We start from the raw sequence: 20,709 nt of genomic DNA on the forward strand, positions 1-20,709 counted from the left end.
TTACGACGATGATATGGGGAACCTCCTCTCTTCCGTCGTATGAGAAACAAACAAGCAAAAGATTCCAAAACCCCGGAAGATGATTTTAGGGAATCCTTTATTTTATTTCACAGCTTTTTCACAGCGCTCCGGCGGCAACCGGTTACAGCACTTTTCGCATGAGCAGGCCGCTTCCAGCACAGGGCCACGGCCCAGAGCTAGGGGGTTTTATTTAAAGAAATATTTTGCTGCTACCTCACGCTGCTGCCGGGCGTTTCATTAGAGCTAAAGGGCCGCATAGGGCTCATCTATCTTTTACTCCCTAGTTTTTGATGAGTGTGTGAAATATGATTGATTATACTGCTGAGCAAGAATGATCGGTGCAATGCAAACAAAGTCTCGCAACAGATTTTCTTCGATCGATAGTGAGAAAGCAGTAATGGGCGAAGTTTTGATTCTTTTTGATGCAACCAATAGAGTGTTGAGCAATTTTCACCAATTTATACTGGTAGAAACTGGTCAATCTGATGCTCAAGCTTGCTTCCAGATTAATAAAACGGAGAGAGGAAATTTTCCCATTTCGATTTGATTACTTTTCATCGTATGGAATAGAGTTTTGAGTACTCCCCCTCAACTGTAAATGGTAAAATTGTCTCAGTTTCCAATTCAATCAAAAGAGCACGACGCATACGAGTAAGCGACCGTGCTAAAAACCTGCTGTAACAAAATTTAATGTAAATATTAACACACACACACCCCGTCGTCGCGTGCATTCGCTCCATTTTTCTTTTTTAAAGTGAGACCAAGCAAACAGACTCAATATAAGAAACGAGTAAAACGGTTTCATCGACATCGATCGGTTGCAAACCACCGCACATCCCACCCCTCCCCACCACCCCCCTTAACGAATGGTTAATATTTTCCTTAGATTATAGCGAAGCGAAAGAACCTTAAACCCGGCCCCGGCCCCTCCCTGCTTACTTGCGCACTGTTCTTTTTATTACCATATTTTCCGTCCATCGTCGTCTTACACTAGAAAATTAATGAAGCATGCGTATTGATAACGCTCATAGAAACTGATTTCCTTATGGTGTTCGCCTTTTTCCATCGACTCAATATCGCTCGAGCGGCACCAAGGCAAGGGTGTGTGTGTGTGTGTTTGCTTTACCACACCGTGAAATATCGCTCGGTCGCTTTCGTCGTCAATGGAAAAACAAACGAACACTGTACACGACGGTGCACGGCGAGCAAAAGGGACGGCAAATACACAAAGGCAAATGCACGCTTCGATAAAAGACGAGCAGCAGCAGCAACAAAAAAACATTGCCCTTTTTGGATCTCTGGTCCACGCTCTTGTGGATGGTGTTGAACAGAATCGAATATATCGATTGAAGCGCACACGCACAGGACGAAGCTTCTGAAAAGGACACCCCTTTTACATTTGACTTAGGTGGGTCGATGTGCGCCCCAACGCTGCCCCGTGAGAACACCTTTCCAACAAGGAGAAAATTGATGAAATGCAGCTTACCTGGTGAGCATTGTTGAGTTGCGATCACTTCGTCTAAACATTTCAAAACCACGGATGTACTCCTTTTTGCAGCCAAAATCCACCTAAACCCGGCTCTTCTTGTACAGGCACCGTGTGTGCTGACCACCATCTTCTGCCTCACTTGTAAGTACCAAAGCGAACGACTTTTGACCTCCCGTTTTTGATTGTGCTCTCGGCCTACTACGCACAGTTGCTACGTTCTGTTTGCTGTTTTGAAAAATGATTAATAAGCACACATGCTCTCCCTCTCTCTCTCGCGCTCTATCTCTCCCCTAAACGTCAGGACTTTCTGGGATTGCTGTGTGAAGTGTTTTGATAACAGCGGTACCGGAGGATGACAGCCAAAACCAGGCGGCAAACGGAGAAAAACAGAAACACAGCCAGTTCGAGACGAGTGAATTAAATAACATTTAAATATGCAAAAGCACGTTCCCATTTGTTGCTACGGCAAATAATAATACGGCATCCGGGTTGCACGGTTTGTGAGCATTATCCAAACGCCGCTGCTGCCAAGCCAAGCTGCCAAGCGTGTGGTGGAAAGTGTAATTTTCCACCACTCGGAAAACTGTCGCACCGGGTTTCGGATGAGTGGCAAAAAGAGTGCTGAACCGTACAGATTGAATAATGATAGAGTTGAGGAGAGCGAGCGGAGCGAAGCGAGAGAAAAAAAAAAGATGAAGAAGATGGATTGCCACCGATGTCAATGAATGTTGTTTATTTTCAAGTTTTTACGGTTTTCTGGCATTATGCAAAGACCGAGGAGCGGGCTTTTCCGCACCCTCCTTTTTAGCTGAGGACGAAACCTCTGCTATCTCAGCTTCATCGCCTCGCTGCGACGGGGTTACTGCTGCTACCCTAGAAGGGATGCTGCTATTCGATGACATACTTACCGTTACGCTGTTGTCCCTTTTTTCCCAATCCTTTATCGCCTCGCCAAACCTCGAACACCTCGAAACAGCGCCACCTCTTTGTTTCAATCAAATTTCCCAAATCCTTCAACCCCAATTTGCATCGCGTTTGGCGCGCGTTGGTGGAAATGTGGAAAACCCCGTAGCGCAGCGATGTGTTAGTACAGCTACATCCATACAACACAGCCAACCAGCGAGGACCAGGCGTGACCCGTTTAGATTGTGTACATGTACATCTATAGGATATGGATAAGGGTAGGTTTGGTTCATTGGTTGGGCATCAAGCAGTCTTTTTGGGCGCTTCATTCGTCTCTCATCGCATTATATCAAGGTAATTTATGAAGATTGAAGGAGCGATGTTCAATTTGATCATTCGACACAATTATCGTTATCGATTAAAATGAAGTAACAGTGGATCTGGGCTGGTTCATTCTCTATTGTTGCAATAATTCCTTGACATGCAATAAATTATCAAACGCATAATTTACCAGCTTAATTGCTTTTACATTCGTTTCGTTTGACTTACAACACACCTGCACATTCGTTTTACACCTATTTCAATGCCATCAATCTACATAAAGCATTTAAAAGCTGCTTCTGCTCAACGTACCGGGGATTGAAATGAGCATAATTTCCACCATAATTTCCCATTTTGTCAGCTGCTAGCGCTCTTCTACTCACTTGTGTTCCTACACGTGTGACATCTAATAGAATTTCTTTTCCTGTGCCAGGAAGCACGACGTGCTTCAAATTCTTTTCCCAGTCAGACGCACACAATTACACACACAAATTCGCAGATCTTGTGATATCTTTCACCAGCGCGCTATCGTTGTCGTCGAAAGAAAAGGCTGCTTCGATTTGATTTATTGTCCTGCAGCGAACTTACACACCAGTCAGCGTTGGTGTTTGGTGTATGTGTTTGTGTGTGTGTTGTCAAAACCTTTGGTGTAATGCTGTGAAAATCTCACCCGACAGCCCGCAGTAGTAATATCAGCGCAAGCGACATAATTTACTGCGCTTTATGAAGGCGAGCATTTTGCTCACCGCATGTTGCGCACCGATGTAGTACCACATACGCAAACCATAATGCTGTGTTCAAGTGTTTGGCCTCGAAGGTTCAATCCGGGAGTGCAAGAGAGATAAATAAATGAATCAGAATCGCATTTATTTATAGTGTGTGCTGCGGGGTGAACCGTGCAAGCACACTGGTTCTTAATTATTTCATTATTCGGCAAACCTAATAACAATAACACAGTTGCAACAACCAGCCCGTCTCCATATGCCACCCTTGACTCTATCAGAACGCAGCATGATGGGCCGTTTCTCAGATTGCAACCTATACCCCATCCCATATTGCCTCTCTGCCGCTCTCTCTCTCTATCTGTGTATGTTATGACGTGACCGAAGAAAATTTATCGTTTCAATTAATTTCACTAAAAGAAATCATCTGGACGCAATAAAAATTCCTCGCTTTCCTTGCCCTCGTCCTCCTCCTCCTCTTCCTCCTGCTCGGTGCTCGGATTGCGGAGAATACAACACACTCTCGGGAATGCCTATCACATGTCTGGCCCTAGTAAATCAAAACGCGATCTCGGGGTTTTTCTAGCCAGTCGATAGGGCCGAGGGGAATTGCGAGGTAACATACAAACGTTTGTTTTCCCGTTTTTGGATTCCTTTAGGAAAAGCCTCTCCCACTGTAATGCCACAGACAGATTCGAAGCTCGAAAACTGGAGCTGATTTTGATACAATTTGAAAGGAAAGGTAATTATCACGATCAAACTGCAACCACAAACCCCCCCATTCGTTCATGATGACGCGATGTACGCGCAAAACCCTCCCATTTCCCCTTTGTAAAACAATCAAATTAACAAATGCTTTTAAGTCATTAATTTATTTAAATTTATTTATTTCTCCATAACGATGTGTAAATTGAGACTGCGTGCAGTGACTGTGGCTGTATACGCATCGGGCGGTAAACGCTGTGATACTGATGTATCCAGGCAAGCCCACTACGCTCATGATGATGGTCTCATGATGACAACAGGCGAAAGGCAAACCAAACCGACCGACCAGCGCCGCCAGTTCGCCAGCCCATCATCAAGCTATCCAATTTGAACGTTGTGATCTTGTCTAAGCAAACAATCATCGCATAAATATCCATTTCATTATGATTGCTTTTGCAATCGATGATGTTCACGTTGTTGGTGCAGTACGAGAGGGTGGGTGGATGGGAGGGCGCGTATCCTGTCCACGGAACCGCACATGAATGAAGCGATAGTGGTCAGTCCTGGAACGTTGGATGCATTTGGCAGTCAAGTGTACTACGTACGTACCACGGGCGCTTGTGCAGTGTGCGTGGTGCCACATCCGAATAGAATCTCTCCCTTTAAATGGTGAATGGACGGTGTTCTCTATTCCCCTGCTCCCTCTCATCGATTGTCCTTTTGTTTATTCACGCACACACACACGCACACACACGCACAAACACCCGGAAACCACGCGCACTCACAACGTCCGCAGCCTACTATTGCTTCGTCCACCTCAAGTCGCCAAGATGCTGCCACACCGATAGATACGAGATATTTCGATAGCCACACGCGCTCTGTCAAACGTAACCAGATATCGCTGCATTAGCTGGATTTGTTTTGTATAAATGCATTTCGATTTCACCCACCCTGCCTGTGTCGTGCATTGTACTCTGCTCTCCTGCTCGTGTTGTTGTTATTGGGTGCGTTTCTCACTCCAACTGCTGGGTTGCCCTGGGTTTATTATGAAAGGAAATAAAAATATATCATCACCATATCGACTTACCATTTGGCTAGACGACGGCATGCGTGCATGGTACGGACGTAGTATTTGCACAAATAATGAACATTTCAAACAATGGCAGTGATATACCGAGTCCTATTGCCTTTATTTCTCCCCCTCCGCGAGGCATAAGGCTCGCCCCTTTTATGATGCTATTATGCGCTAACATCTCTACCTTTAGCTGGACTGCAAGACGAGACGAGACGAGACGAAGAGGAAGGTGTTTTGTTCACAGAGCCCAATCATAAATTCGACCAGTTTGACTGATGAAGCTTGTACCACCTTTTCAACACCCTTTTCATTGGTACAGACACTGAGACTACAATGCAAGACCATCAGGCATCAGGTTATACTTCGAACTTTTCCCGTTAAAATGCGTTAGTTATGTTTTTTGTACCGTAGGTGTATCATATCAGGAGCACGGAGGGTCCTGAAAAGGCTGAAATAGGTTCAATTCCCAATCTAGACCGTTTCCCCCGTCAGGGGACCGTCAGCTTAGACAGATATTTATGTTGAGGCTAACTAATCAAGTTGTTGCTATGCAGAATTCAAGAATCACGGGAAAACATGGCATCCTTTGACCAAAATTTTTATGAACTATGATTCAAAAATAAGATCTACGAGAATTTCGGCTGCCAAAACGCATCTGCAGCTTGAAGGATATTTGCCTCAGGGAGATATTCACCATGAATAGACATAAAATGTATTAAAAATATAACGGAACCATCAAAATATTCATCTTATAGAAACAATTAATCTCGAAGAGACTGCATCTTAGAGATATTTCGCTGTATTCGGAATTTGCACGTAAGTAGAGTTTCACGGTTTTCAGTAAAACAAAACTAAACTTCGTGTACAGTCAAATCTCTCTAAGGTGAAAGAGTTTAGTCCAAAAATGCATACAAAATATCCTTGTTGCTATGGACTATCCATGACAAGAACTCTCAAATTGTTCATCTCATCAGCATTTCAACTTGAAGAAACTTTATCTTAGAGAGATTTCGCTCGTAATTTTGATTAACGTGTTGTACTTTAGCTACCAAAAAGATTATTTGATATAATTCTGACACAAGATTACAATTTTGCTAAATACTTTTCTAAATAGTTTGTGAAACTTCATTCTTCTTCTTCTATTTGACGAGAGGGAATGTATCCTCCTATGTTGTTCAAATGCTTGTTTGAAACAGCATATTCAGATGCTTACTCTTTCTCTCTCTCTCTCTCTCTCTCTCTCTCTCTCTCTCTCTCGTTTTTCTCGTAGTACAGTCGTCAACTCGTACGACTTAACAACATGCCCGCCATGGGTTCAAGCCCCAAATGGACCATATGCCGCCATACGTAGGACTGACTATCCTGCTATGGAAGGGTAATCCATAAGTCACTGAAAGCCAAGCCCACAAGTGGTATAGGCAGACCTTGACCGACAACGGTTGTTGAGCCAAAAAGAAGAAGAAGATGAAGAAGACTGTTTCTTTTACAGACTTGGACTATCTAGAGCCATAGGTCTTGTACATCAAAAATTGATCAAAAAATTACATTTAAATTAAAGTGAGTTTAGTTTACATTTCACAATTGATGTATCAAATCAGTACAATTTGTTCAAGGACCTATCTAATTTAGAAATCCACGGTATAACGAATCCACGTATAAGAGATACCGCATATCTCAGGGACCACCTGTATAAGGTTACCGTTCTCCACGTAGTTCGTTGTACTAAGATGAAAAAGAATAAAAAATGTATCAAAGAAATATACGTTACTTTTGGATAGCTTCTAGTAACGCAACGATGACGAATGAATGTGCAGAGTAACCCATTGAGGGTTCACACATAGCACAAACACACACACCCTCAGCGTTTTCAATGAAATGTTGAAAAAGAAGTCAGCCACATCATAAGACGTATGTGAAGAAACCACAATTCCCGCTCATAACTACACAATACTTGTATCCCTTTTGTTGTCATAGAACCTGTCGGAGCCGAGGACGACATTCGGCGTGCGGTTTGATTATTCCACAAAATCTACTCTCCTACAAAAGCGTGCGGTACAAATGCGGTAGCGTACACCATTAACCCTCTCTCCCTCACGGCCCGGTATCCGGCACCCAGGTGGATGAGCAATTTTACGGTTCGCCCTATATCGCCTTACCTTCGACACAAAATCCTCCTTGCTTGCTTGCCGCCCTGGGTTTACGGTACCGAAGCTACAAGTTCTTTTCCGAGACGCTGATGCAATTCGAGATCATTCATATTTTATTAAAAACCCCACCGCCACGCCACGCAAGGGTTTTGGGCGACTCATTGCTGCTACCGAAAACCTGCCGAAAACTAATTAAACATCCAAAAGGGACTTAAAAATGAGGGAGAATTTAAATGTATCATTTAGACGATTCATAAACATGCTCGCAGGCCAACCAACCAACCAACCAACACACCCCTTTACGCTTCCAATTTACATGATGCGATAGGCACCAGTGAAAATTTTGGCCAACTTTTGCGGCTAAATCCGGCAAATGAAACACAAAACGGCGTGCTACAATATATCTGCAGACATGTTTCTCCTGTTACAACAACAGGTTTCATATCTTTGAGATTTTTTTACGGCTAATTGCCTCAAAAAGTACATTTATTTTAACAACCTTGTATGGGAGGGGTCTGTATTATACATCGTATAAGTGTAGTACTTATATACAACTAGCAACGGCACTTAAAATAGTGTTCAGTTCATTGTACAATGCTGACGCTGGAATGGCTCGTGCTGTAAGTAAAACGCAAAAATATTACCAATTAACTATGGTGCAATTATCCGGAACCCAAAACAATAATCTAGCGGAGCGCGAATACGCAACGCAAGAAGCGGTATCAAACGAGATCATGATCATACGCTTCCAAACGCAAGAAAGGTGATCAACCCCGGTGCGCAAACGTAGTCCACTACGCAGCCCTTGCAAACGCGCCCGGTCAAATCATTAAGAACCAGGCGCCAATGGTTTCGGTTTCCGAATTCGTTCTGTTTACGCCTAATCCAAGATCAAACGCACACACACACACACACAAAACTACAAAGCAAGATCGAAATGGACTTGCCTGTCACCTTCTCACCTCTTCACCTGCATGCCCAATCCTGCAAACATCATCTTCATCTCGGGAGATGTAAACGCAGCTCCGGCCGCGTAAAAAAACGTCAGTATCGCCCATTCGGCACGATCGGCACACGATGGCGCAAGGAGGCAGCAAAAGGGTTTGCTTTCATCTAGGAAGTAGTAACTGTAAAGCGCTCAACAAACATACGAAACCATCCACCATTCCCGCTCGCCCGCTCGCTCGCGTTCGCCGTGTGATTACAGACAAATTGGTGTTTTTTATTCACTTATTTCACCCTTTTACTGTCATAATAAAGGAAAAAGTTCAATCACTATATGATATGCATAAATCATTCTGTGTGTTTCGCGCTTCGCGCCTTTTGTCGGCGAAACAATAGATAATAGACAATCGAAACCTCGAAAGCAGAAGACGACGGCCTTTAGCCGTTGAGAAAGGAACTCCCCCCGTACACAATACGATTGTACATACATTTCGGCGCATTAAGCGCATATAGGAAAACGTCACGCGCGCGCGGTTACTATGGCTACAGACAGGTTTGGGGGGGAGTACATTTCGGGCTAAGGTGAACAACGGGAGAAAAGGTATAAAAAAACGGCCTAATCATTTACTGATGGATGTGTGTATACACCTTCCCTCCCCCTTCCGCGGTCGGTTGAAGATGCCGGACAAGCCGATCGGGGATAGCATAATTCTATAACGCCCGCGTCCAATAGTTGCTGAAGCCCCTTTTGTTCGTCTTTCTTTTTTAGCTTTTGTCTTTCAAAATAAATACATTTTCCGTTGTTTGCCAGCCTGCCTTGCCAGCCTTCCTGCCTTCCTCGTATTATTTGTCTATTTACCTTATGAATCACACACACCCGCTAGAGCTACTAGCGGTGTGTCTCGGAGTGCCCCAAAGCAACACGGTTCATTCGATTCATTCATTCGATTTTCCACCTCCGCTCCATGCCTCCGGGCCGTCGCTAATGGTCGGAATCGGAAAAACTCACTCTGCCGGAGCAGGCATCGTGGCGTAGGGAAATGGACGCGGCCTTTTGTAGCCCCCCTCTAATCGAGGTGTGCTCTTCGCCGTTGTCTGCTGTGTGTTTGTGCGTTTGTGTCGTTATGCTCCCGCTCCCGCTGTGTAGTTGCGCCAGTCAGTTAGTTCTATAGATCTCGCTAACGTTTTAAGCCGAGTCATGTACACACACACACACACACAAGTACATGCAAGAAACCCCTTTCGGTTTGTAAAGCGTCTCCGCCTTTATCTCAATCGCAGCGGTACGATAAAAGGGCGCTTACTTTTAATGCATAACTAGTTTCTCGAAATTGCCGATGATGATGATCGTCAGTTCTGTTGTATTCCGATTGATTTGATTGATGTTTATTGTTAAATCAATTATATTATATCATTATTAATTCCATATGTATTTATTAGGCACGCAGCGACTTGAGTGACAGAAGTATCCCTCGCACGCCGCCACCGTCCCGTAGCAACCCATAGCAACGAACGAAGGAGCCTAAGGAGAGCGAGCTGAAGGAAGGTTGTGAAGTGTGTGTGTGTGAAGGATGAGCTTCGCCTGGTGGCTCTTACAAGTTACAATGCTGTTAAAGCCTTTTCAGCCCTGTGTTGCTGCAGTTTAAAAATGATACAGCTATTCTCTCAACAACAACAACAACCGCAACAACAACAACAACAACAATACAATTGAATGTATGAATTCACTTCTGTCCATACAGTTCCTCATACAGTTCGTAATGTGCCCGTAACCGTGACCGCTGATTTCGATCTTCCAGTGTATCGCATTGTTTAGGTGCATGTGTATTAGAGAGTTAGCAGCACTCTTGCGATCAATTCTTGCGATCGGCAGCATCAAAGGCAGCATGAAACAACACATTTTCAGGATGCGGATTCGATCCCGGGTGGATCGATGATTGACACCCGATTTGCCTTTGAATCGTTGGATGGGGAGGGAGACTCACACTCATAAAGTCAGGCTCTCAACTCCGTTCAGCGCCAAGGAAGCCACTGAAGATGAACTCATCTTAACCGAGGACACTGTGTCTGTCCTGTGTGTGTGTTTGTGTGTAGAACAAAGACAGAAAAACGATAATAAAACAGTCACCACCCATGGTACCGTAAATCCAACTGCATCCAACTGCTATTGTAGGCGTAAGGTAGATAAATATGCTCTTAGCATATTGGATATTCATTTTTTATGAACGACCTAATTTAAACCACAAATTTTGGTGCTCTCTCGCACCTCGGTCCCTGCTGCCACATTACTCATGCCATTTTGAGACCTAATTCTATTGCTATTGCCTCCGAAACACATTAACCGAAACTGTTGAACACCTGACACAATAATGGAGCGACTGCTGCTAGGACCAAAAAAAAACCCCTGAAACAGGGGAGTGAGCATTAATGTAATCTCTTCAACAGGAATATTTAATTCCCACGAAAATATAAATTTAATAATTTTAGCACTTGTCACTCTCTCTCTCTCCCACTCGTGTCTCGTGTCTTCGGGGCTCTCCGCACTTCCCAAAAAATAGATACGAAACATCACCGGCTCCCTCTTAAATCCGGCTGGCGACACAACACACACAACACCGCCCTTACTGTTGTTTCATACTTTCAGCACTTCATCGTTCTCGGGCCGCGGGTGCGGGAATGTAGCTACATTTGTAATTTGATTTTCAGTACTTTCGGTGCTTTCTCAACATCACAGCTACGCGTGTTTCCTTGATGTAAAAAACGGAATAGAAGCATTTATTTCAATTACCACGAACATCATGTGCAAACTGTTGCAATGACTGTTATTTCGAAAAAAAACAACGGAAGAATGATCCAAAGTTGCTCTGTTTTATGCGTCTGTGTCCATTTAAAATGGTTCAAAGTTTCGCTGGCACACTGCACACGGTGAATGGATGGCTATTTATGTTCCGAAAACTTTGCTTTGCCCACATCCCGTCTGACAATAACACTGGAAATGGTAGTAAATGTCATCATTCATAAATGCGGCCAACGTAATAAAATCACTTATCTTTTGCGCCAAGGCCTACTACTGCTACTACGATACCGAAAACAATTGTGTCAGATGTCCCCCCCCCCCCCCCCCCAATAATGAACGAACACCAAAAGGAAAATTCAATTGTAATTAAAGGAGTAAGACTTAATCACAATTATAAGTCCGCTCACCGCTACCTTTGTACTTCGAAGTAGGCGGCGGGGAGGGAACACCACGCCCGAGCGCAACACCGAAAACCTTTGATGACGCAGAAGAAGCTCTACGCAACGGAGGGATATTTTTCAAAGTTCATTAAACTTTTTGCGGAAGTAATTATATCTTATTTCAAGCGTAGAGCCAGCAAATGCTCACCCGCAGTCCCAGGGTCCTTTAACCACCCAGGAATCCCAGGGATATTGCTGGATGCTTCGTTCGTTCGTTTCCACATTTTTCCAATTCCAGCTGTTAATCAAATACATTCATTAGTATCCGCTTTCATCATTCTATTCTTTGCAAGGCTGCACGGCAAAACGACGGCGGCCCTTCTAATAGTAGGAGCGGGGGGGGGAAGCATTTTTGCCCAATTCTTTGCAAGACTAGCCCAGCTTGGAGGAAAAACACTGTGTCAGAAGCAACAAATAAACAATGTACAGTGTTGCGCGCCGTGCTAAAACACGTTGATCGATCTTAGCTGCTTCAAGCTGCTTCAATAATGGAGGGAAATGTTTTACAAACATTGAGACTGTGTCCTCGGAAAAGGGGTCCTGTGAGTTGTTTTTTTTTTCTCTTTATCACTATACCCACAAGCATCAATAGTTGTACTTTGTAGGATGGAATGGGGAAGCATAAAAGGGAATGCAATCGCATACTCTGTGTATGCCCCAGGCGCCAAATATAAGAAAATAATTTCAATACATCATGCATCGCTGAGAAAACACACCCCCTTTCCTTCTACGGTTCTTAGATTTTACTTACAGTTCGGGGCAAAGTACCTTTTTTTGTTGTTTTTTTGTTGCTTTTCTAACATCCTAACGTCCAGCATAACGTTTGCAACGCTTGCTTGGACGGTAACTCAATTCCAACTGGATATTTCGGCTGCGCTATATGGCCCCGGAAGCGGCTACAGGGGAAACCCCTTTTGCTCCCCACGGCAGCTAATACCAGAAAATGCTCTTACAGATAGAGGCCAGGAGAGAAGAAAAAGCCAGTCAGTCGTGTAATATGGATATGAAACTGTCCCGTTTATGATTGTTTGCACTCTTGAACCGACAGGGAAAAATCATTTCATCCCCCTTACTGTGCCGAGGGAAACTGTGTGTCCCTTACACTCTCTCGAATCAGCATACACACTGGGCTACCGCAACTCGTTTGCGGGGAAACACGCACAAAAGGCACTGCGAGGAGATGTTGCTTGATAATAAAAATAATAAAAAAAAATATTTCCTTTATCGAGCCGCGCACACCCAATACCACACCAACCCGCAATGGGCATGGGATGGATGCAAAAAGAAGAAGAAGAAAAAAATGCGACGCCTACTTTTATTCGACTGGCCACTTTTACCATTATGTATCTTATTATATTTCCATTATTCTTCAGCAGCGCTCATGCCCCATTCATCCTAGCAGGCCGGGAGGGTGATTTTCCTACGAAAGGAAAAATCAAATGTTTTCCACTGCGAAAGCAAAGAACTCGATACCCGATTAGTGCGCTATCGGCGTATGCAGACATCATCTCATTCCTGCTCCCTCGAAAAGGCAAATGTAGGGCAAGTTATTGTCCGCCTCATTGAATATTTGTATTCCCAAATGGGCAAAGATTATGTTTTTCATTTCTTGTAATCCATTTGATGTAAATTTCATTGTATTCTTTCGCAAAATAGTAATAGATTGAATGTTTTTATTTATTTATCTATTTCCCTGCATTGTGGAACCTCTGAACTATAAATGAACAAGAGACATATAGTGCTGAGGCACCCTTTTTCCAGTTAATTGTTCAGTTCGCGTGAACACTAACGGCTCCGGCTGCTCAACAAGTGTATGGAGAAACGGAACCGAGTTGTAGCTCACAAACCACTCCACTCCACACATTACACCATCGACCATCCCATTCGTCACTCTCCCACGCATTCAACGCACATCGAGTGCTGGTACCTCCCTTCCCGTAGCACAGTAAACGCCGTCCCCCTTTGCAGCAGGGACCGACAGACACAGCGCACAGGCAGAGCAGCAACATATTGGCCCGTGGGCCCCGTGCCACATCGGGCGTGGAAAAACAGGGGGGGTCGCTTTTTCGCCGAGACCAAACCGAACCGAACCGAAACCACGCCAAAAACCTTTTGCAATCAAAAAGGCAAACGAAATAAATATTGAAAGCGGAACTGACGAGGGATAAATGTTGTGTGAACTTCCTCCACCTCTCACAGCTCACTCCCCCCGCAGTGTGGATGTGTCTTTCCTCACGCACACGCACACGCATACACACGCTAGAGCACTTCCGATTGAATTTTATTGCCTTTAAATTAATTGTGCGTACTTAGAGTGCGGATACAAACACGCATATTTACATATACGGATACAGGGGGGTGGCAGATACCTTGCTCCTCCTCCCCCACCAGGAAACGGACACCGGCCACCGGCCACCGGTGGCAAATTGCATGCGGAGTAGGAAAAATGGTTGCGAATTAAACGAGCTTCGGCTTTGGATTGTGTGTGCTGCTGCTGTGCTGCTGCTGCTGCTCTGCTGTGTCCAGTGCTTGACATGCTTAAGCTCGCGTGAGATTGATTGCAAATCACGGACACAATACATCAAACTGCCAACCAGCCGGCCGCCCTCCGAACCCCGAACGGCTATATCTTCTTCTCCAATGCTCCATCAATCTATGTTTTTGGGCCGACCGGGTTGTGTCTATCCGATCTAAGTACGCTGTGGCGGTGCAAACACTATGCACGCACAGTCCGAAATGAACAACATCGGACATTTCGAGGGGGGCTAAATTCTTAACAGAGAAACAAATGCAACGACAATGGCTGGCCAGCATGAAGGCATCCGAGCTCCGACTCCGAAAATTAAAGTATGTTTTTGAATGATTTATCCAAAGAACAACCTGAAACATGCAAAATCTCGGAGCATCCACCCGAGAGCCACCAGGTTTTTGTTAAAGAACATAAATATCGCGTGTAAACATTCGGAATCGTAGCAAACCTTTGGTTGCCATGCACGCAGCATATATAGAGCCGTGCCGCGCAGCATAGCTTTTCGCAGGGCTTTCTTCTGTGATGCACAACTGCACAGATTCCGGGTTGCATGACCGTCAAGCATGATTCGCGCCACGAACAAATGTTGGCAGTTGATCTTTCCACTTCTTTGAGGCCCGCTGTGGCCCGAATGTGATGTCGGAAAAATATGCGTGTGTGCTACCATCACCCTCATTCCACGACAAGGGGTGTACGTACCGGTTCCTTCCACCACCAACGGCTCACGGTTTGCCTCCCCCCCCCCTCCCTTGTGCGAACCGGTGTTTGCTAACACGCGCGCGTCTCCCTTTCCGTTCGCGCGTGTGTGTGTGTGTGTGTGTGTGTGTGTGTTGGTCGGGTGCGCCAGTTCGACGCTGAACGCGCAAATCGAAAAAGAACACATCGATTAAAAATGCACTTATAATGCACAATATCTGCCCGGGTTGCAAGTAAGTCCCTTAAATGTTCATTTCCTACCATCAATTTGCCATATGACACCAAAAGTGCACAGCCAATCTTTATTGCACCGTCGTAAAAAGGCGTTAAATAAACGGGCAAACATCGACCATGACGACGCACACACGTACACACACGCGTACTGCACTCACAGTAACAACGGCAAACCACAACAGGTCCGCCAGGGGCCCGCTAGTAGCTCCCATCCCTGCTCATTTACATTTGCGCTTGTCGTAGGTGCACACACACACACAAATGCACACACAAATGCACACAACTGCTCCTTGGCCGCTTCCGAGTGCATAAGCCCTTTATAGTTCGATAGATTGAAAGCAATTATTCCCATCTGCATACTAATTGTGCAATTGCCGTGTTTGCACCAACCTGCCACCACCCTTTCGGTTCGGTTCGGTGGTGATCGGTCGGTCTTTCTTTCGGCATTTGTACCTGCATTCATGAAATGTGCACCAAATGCATCGATCTAAATGCTGTGCACCGTATAAAATGAGCCCATATTGTCTAGAATTCGAATTCGCACCCCTTTTTCGAACTCTCGGTGCGATTTTGCACCATGCAGTTAGTAATGCATTATCTTCTAAGCACATGTCACATGCTGCCGAAGTTGCTGCGCTTACGCACCACCGCGTAATACGCATGTGAGGCGGGGGCACTGTTTGCCTGCCAGTCGCTTAAATAGTGAATTTAAATTTGCTGTCTACTGGCTGACTTTATTGCACTCGTTACAAGATGTTGACATTTTTTCTTTTCTTTTTTTTTCGTTCTCGCATGACGTGACGGATGATCAAGCTTATCGCGTTGTCGCTAAGGTCGATCTAGTACTGTGCGCGCACAAGCAGCGGAGGTTCGGGCTGCGTAAACGGACCAGAACTCGCAGCAAGCGAGTAATTATTTTAATTGCATCCAAGCAAGCACTGCTTTCTGCATTAAATATTTATGTGTACGATCGAGTCGCACACCGATTTAACCGATTTGTTCGAAACGGAATCGATCGGCAGAGCGCACAGGATTGCTTTTGCGTTGCAAACCGGCCGCTTTGCCCCGACGACAGCCCTCGGTGTAGCAGAAAAGCTATGAGTGACCAACCGTTGGCTCCTGGGTATTGTATGCTCATTATATATTCACTTTAGTTGATCATAAAAGACGTCGCTGGCATAATGTAGATTCTCAATTTTCGCAAGTAAAATGCAACACACCGTCTGACGAAAGACGAGAAGTTTCATTGATAAATTGGTTTTTTATTATAATATATAAATATAAAAAAACGAAGCGGAAGGGCACCCATTCCCCATAATTATACACTTGGTCCCCCCCTCCCCCCGCTTGGCTCCTGCCTGGGACCTGCCGACCAAGCGGATTGCAAACGTTGAGCACCTTTTAGCGTGGCAGCACCCGTCCCGTCGCATCGAACGACATCGAAACGAAGCATAAATTGTGCACAAAAACTAATTATCAACTTACCTTCCGTTTTTTTCTTTCTAAACTATGCAATACTTTCATTAATTATCATTATAAATGATCGATTAAACGCCACGGCTATTTGCATTTTAAAACGTGATTTTCTTGGTTTTCTGTGTTTGCCGTTGCAATTTTGCTCGCAAACCAGCCCGATCAGCAGCCCGATCAGCAAGCTCGACCGCGCGATCGTTTGCAGTCTCAGATGTTTCGATCAAACGCACAGCTTACTGTGTGTCTTGGGCACTTTGTAATACTACGCAGTGGTGGTGGTTGAAAAATTGATACACTCCACATCCTTCGGTAAGAGATCGCATGGGCAATAATGATTCCTCTAGTAGTGCAGGGCCACAAATCGCCTCTCTACTGTGTACCACTGCGATCCTGGAACCTGGACCTTTGGACGTGTTCTTTTGCTTCCTTACACTTCCTTTCTTCCTCAAAAGCATCGACACAAAATCAAGGCTTCAAGGCTTTGGATTGGTCCCGGAAAACCGGCCGGCAACGGCCGGTATAAATTTGTGTGCCCAGCGACCGGACCGCCGACCCCCGACACATATGTATGGATGTGCTCAACGCAATGATTATTAAAGCTGGCTGACGTTAATGTATATTACTTTTGGAAAAACAGCTCTGTTTTACGCCGCTCCACCGCGAAGGGCAATGGTAAATCAATTTTGTATCATTTTGTATTTTCTCCTCACTCGCAGAAAGCCCCTGTTTCTCTCTTCGCTTTATTACAACCTTTTGCTACTCGACCTTTTGCTACTCGATGGTGCTGCTGTTATCCACCACCAACATAAAACAGGATTTCGTGGCTTTTTTTGTTGTCGTTTGTTACATTGATGTGTCTATAGAGCGTGGTGGTGAGTAATGGCGTTGTGTTTTAGCGTATGCAGTTTTGTATGTTCTTTGCTGTCCAGCGTGTCGATATTCGAATGTCATTCACATGATTGAGCCCAGTCCAGAGCGGAATATGCACAACGTGCTGTATTGATAAGCACAAGTGATTACAAAAGAGATTCTAACCTCTCCTCACCATTTCCATTGGTCAAAGTGAGAATAATGCATATTTGCTAGACATTTCTTCACTGCCCCTCAAAAAGCCCGTTTGTGTTTCTCCTGCGTCGTGAGATTATTATGATGAGTGACAAACCTTTCCTTCGATCAACAAAGGCGTAGTAGGCGCTCCATAGTGTGTATGCATATACAACACCAGCTGGGGGTGCAGATTAGTAGGAAGGAAGTGATGGGATGGCTTACGCTACCGGGGTAGGCTTCTAATTGAAATCCTTTGAATAGGAAATGAGCGTTTTATCGTCTGATGACACAAGATGATGAATAGCAAACAAGAAACTACACCGTACAACCGCATACATGACAAATTGAGCACCAAAGGCTGGCTGGCTTCTTGCTCTTCGGCACCGGTGCTGCAGTCAGCATTCAGCCAGGGCTGTGTGATTCTTGCACCGGATTCTTGCACATTCCGTTTGATGTTTTCCAGCTTATCAGTGCAAAACAATTAATTGCAAAGCGGCATTCAAAGCGCTAGGTGACAACTGTTCACACTTACTGCAGTACTTTGCATTTTTTTGAATGGCTGTTTGAAGCTGAACCTGAGAGTAGCGATATTATTGCACCCACTTGCTTTGCGTTATCAATCAGCAAAGGTTATAACACCTCCTGGGGGTGGGAAGCAGAAGGAAATGCAATCCTGTTTTTGCTTTTTATCAAAGTGATATATCATGTGGATCGTGTATATATCAGGTGGGCTTATGGTGTTCTTTCTCACCAATACATCGACTCACAATTTGACGGTTTGTTCAATAACAAAATCTAGTATGCCTTGAAGTTTAAACGAAATCTCGCAGAAATTTTATGTGGTTTTACTCAGGCGTAGCACAAAGAAAGAAGCCAAAAAAACTTACGTGGCAGCCAGTTCTTGGATTAAAACGAAGATTTGAAGGCTATAGATTCCAAAAAAGAACATTTCCTTCGCCAAATTCTGATACATAGGCAACAATTATTGAATCCTTTCTGCCAGTAAGCAAGGAGCAGTGTACCAACCGAACCAAATATGATTTTATACTGAAAGTGAGTAGTTTATCAGAGCATACATTCTTTGGTCCTGTTCAACAGACCACCGATTGATCTCAAATTTCGAGTAAAATTGTGAAAGTTTTGGATAGCGTTAGGAGTGAGTCCATAGAAAAATCATCAAAGCATCCAGTTTGCTATGGATCTAACTGTCAAACTAGGTGTTCTTCCTATTTTTGTTTTAGAGCGTTTCTACATACACCGAGACTGAAGGTGAGAGATGGCTGTGAGAAAATTGACAATCGGTTTCTCACGCCGGTGTGTGTAAAAGCTCTGAAAAGCGCTGAGATGAGACTTTTAAAATGATGTTGAAAAAATCTATTTTAATCGCTAAAATGAAGTCAAAAAAGTTTCTTTTATTGTTTAATAATATTTCTACGATTATTAGACGGCAAAAATACAAACTATGATTGATCAATCGCTATAAACTGCCAATTCAATTTTGTCTCAGCTCCATCGTTCTTTGCATGCCGAGGAGAATTCTCTCACCGAAAATGCTGTCAGTCGCTGTCAAAGCACGCTGTCAGTTATTTTCTCAGCTGCATTCTCGGTGTATGTAGAAACGCTCTTAGACGTCAAATTGCACTGGATAAGCCCACCTGATATATCAACTCACTTTACTTTTTATCTAGCGCACACACAATAGTAGGCTTTGAACGGAGGCAGCAGACAACGTTCGTATGAGTATTGAACATCTTCAAGGGAGAACAAACAACACCAACACATAAAAAAAAAAAACAAGACAAAATAAGTATCAATATTACAACAAACATTTCACAAAACACGCTTTAGTACAAGCAAAGCAATAATTTTATTATCTTTTTTTTACACGTCCCTTATTCTAGACACAGTTCATAGCACACACACACACGCACGTGAACCACAGAAAGATGGTTTTCTCTGCCTTTATTCCTGTGTGAACACACTTAAGTGAAAATATTTAACCTTTTTCTACACTTTAGCTTCAGCACTTTGTGTAAAATTATTACTGAGAATAAGCGACGACTCCGGGCCGGGCCGTTCGTCTCCATCTCGATTTCGGTGTCGAAAAATGCCAACCAACGGTATGTACTCGCAAGTCGTTCTCCGTCATCTATATTTCATACCCTCTCTCTCTCCCGTCCTAGGGTTACAAAGAAAGTTGAAAATTAAAGAAAAACAGGTGGATTATATTTTGATTTCGAATGCTATACACCATCGGCCATCGGCAGCGGTGGCAGAATTCGGGGTACATACACATTAGTGATTGCCGTGGGTTTTGAACATGTACATCACCACCGTATGTCTTGCCCACCGTGTGATATCTGGCCACTAAGCACCAAGTGCATCCTGCAAATTATTAGTATATTATATTTTTGATTTCGGCAAACGGCGCGGCCCAATGTGTCTCCGATGTGCCTCGGTGGCCTGCGTGGCCTTCTGTTTGTTTACCTAATGGACGGGCAGGGCCCGGGCAGGCTTCGGCAAACTTCGGCCGTATCGGCATGCGCCGAGTATAGGCGGAGTCAACGCCAATCTGCCAGATCTGCTGTGCTGTTCTGAGAAGTAGTAGCGCGCAATAGGGGGCGCTTCTTTTGGTGTACTTTTTTCTTCTTCTTCGGCTTGCTCGGTTGCTAAACATACGCCGCTAAACTTCCTTTGCAATTTTCAAAGCTCAAATAAAAGTGCATTCAATATCGTCTTGCACACGCGGTTCGTGCGGAATGTGCGCGACAAAAACGCGATCGCCTCTATACATAAGCAGTCACTACGAAGCCATCGGCACACTATTGCACTTATTGCGCGAAAGTTGCTTTCTTTGGGAAGATTGCCGCAAAACGCTAGGTATATAGCATGTGCCATAAATTGCAAATTGTATTCCATTCTTGATTATTTCCTTTCCACAAATTAATCTTCTAAAGCAGCAAACGATAAAAAATTTAAGCATATGAAATGGTGCTATATCTTCCGTTGCACAGTTATTCATATGGTACTGGTTTAATCTCAAATGCCTTTATACTTGCTTTTATGTGGTTGTGTTGTGGTGGATGGAATTATTCTTCCAAATCTGCATGTCAGTGTATAATTTATTCATGCCAGATTCACATTACTTATGAAACCCTGTCTGT

General features: G+C 44.2%; 2 long non-coding RNA genes across 2 annotated transcripts; one reads left to right on the top strand and one right to left on the bottom strand.

The window, feature by feature from the left end:
• Positions 1–971: 971 nt before the first annotated feature.
• LOC133393084 (uncharacterized) lies at positions 972–2,191 on the top strand. Its single transcript, XR_009765996.1, has 3 exons — positions 972–1,510; positions 1,580–1,651; positions 1,812–2,191. It is a non-coding gene; the product is annotated as an uncharacterized LOC133393084 (long non-coding RNA).
• Positions 2,192–4,908: 2,717 nt separating this feature from the next.
• LOC133393728 (uncharacterized) lies at positions 4,909–20,421 on the bottom strand. Its single transcript, XR_009766346.1, has 4 exons — positions 19,838–20,421; positions 19,218–19,724; positions 5,112–5,196; positions 4,909–5,039 (listed from the first exon to the last, which is right to left on the bottom strand). It is a non-coding gene; the product is annotated as an uncharacterized LOC133393728 (long non-coding RNA).
• Between the last annotated feature and the right edge of the window lie 288 nt (positions 20,422–20,709).

This window comes from Anopheles gambiae, chromosome 3 (genome assembly GCF_943734735.2).
Source record: "Anopheles gambiae chromosome 3, idAnoGambNW_F1_1, whole genome shotgun sequence".
Lineage (NCBI taxonomy): Eukaryota > Metazoa > Arthropoda > Insecta > Diptera > Culicidae > Anopheles > Anopheles gambiae.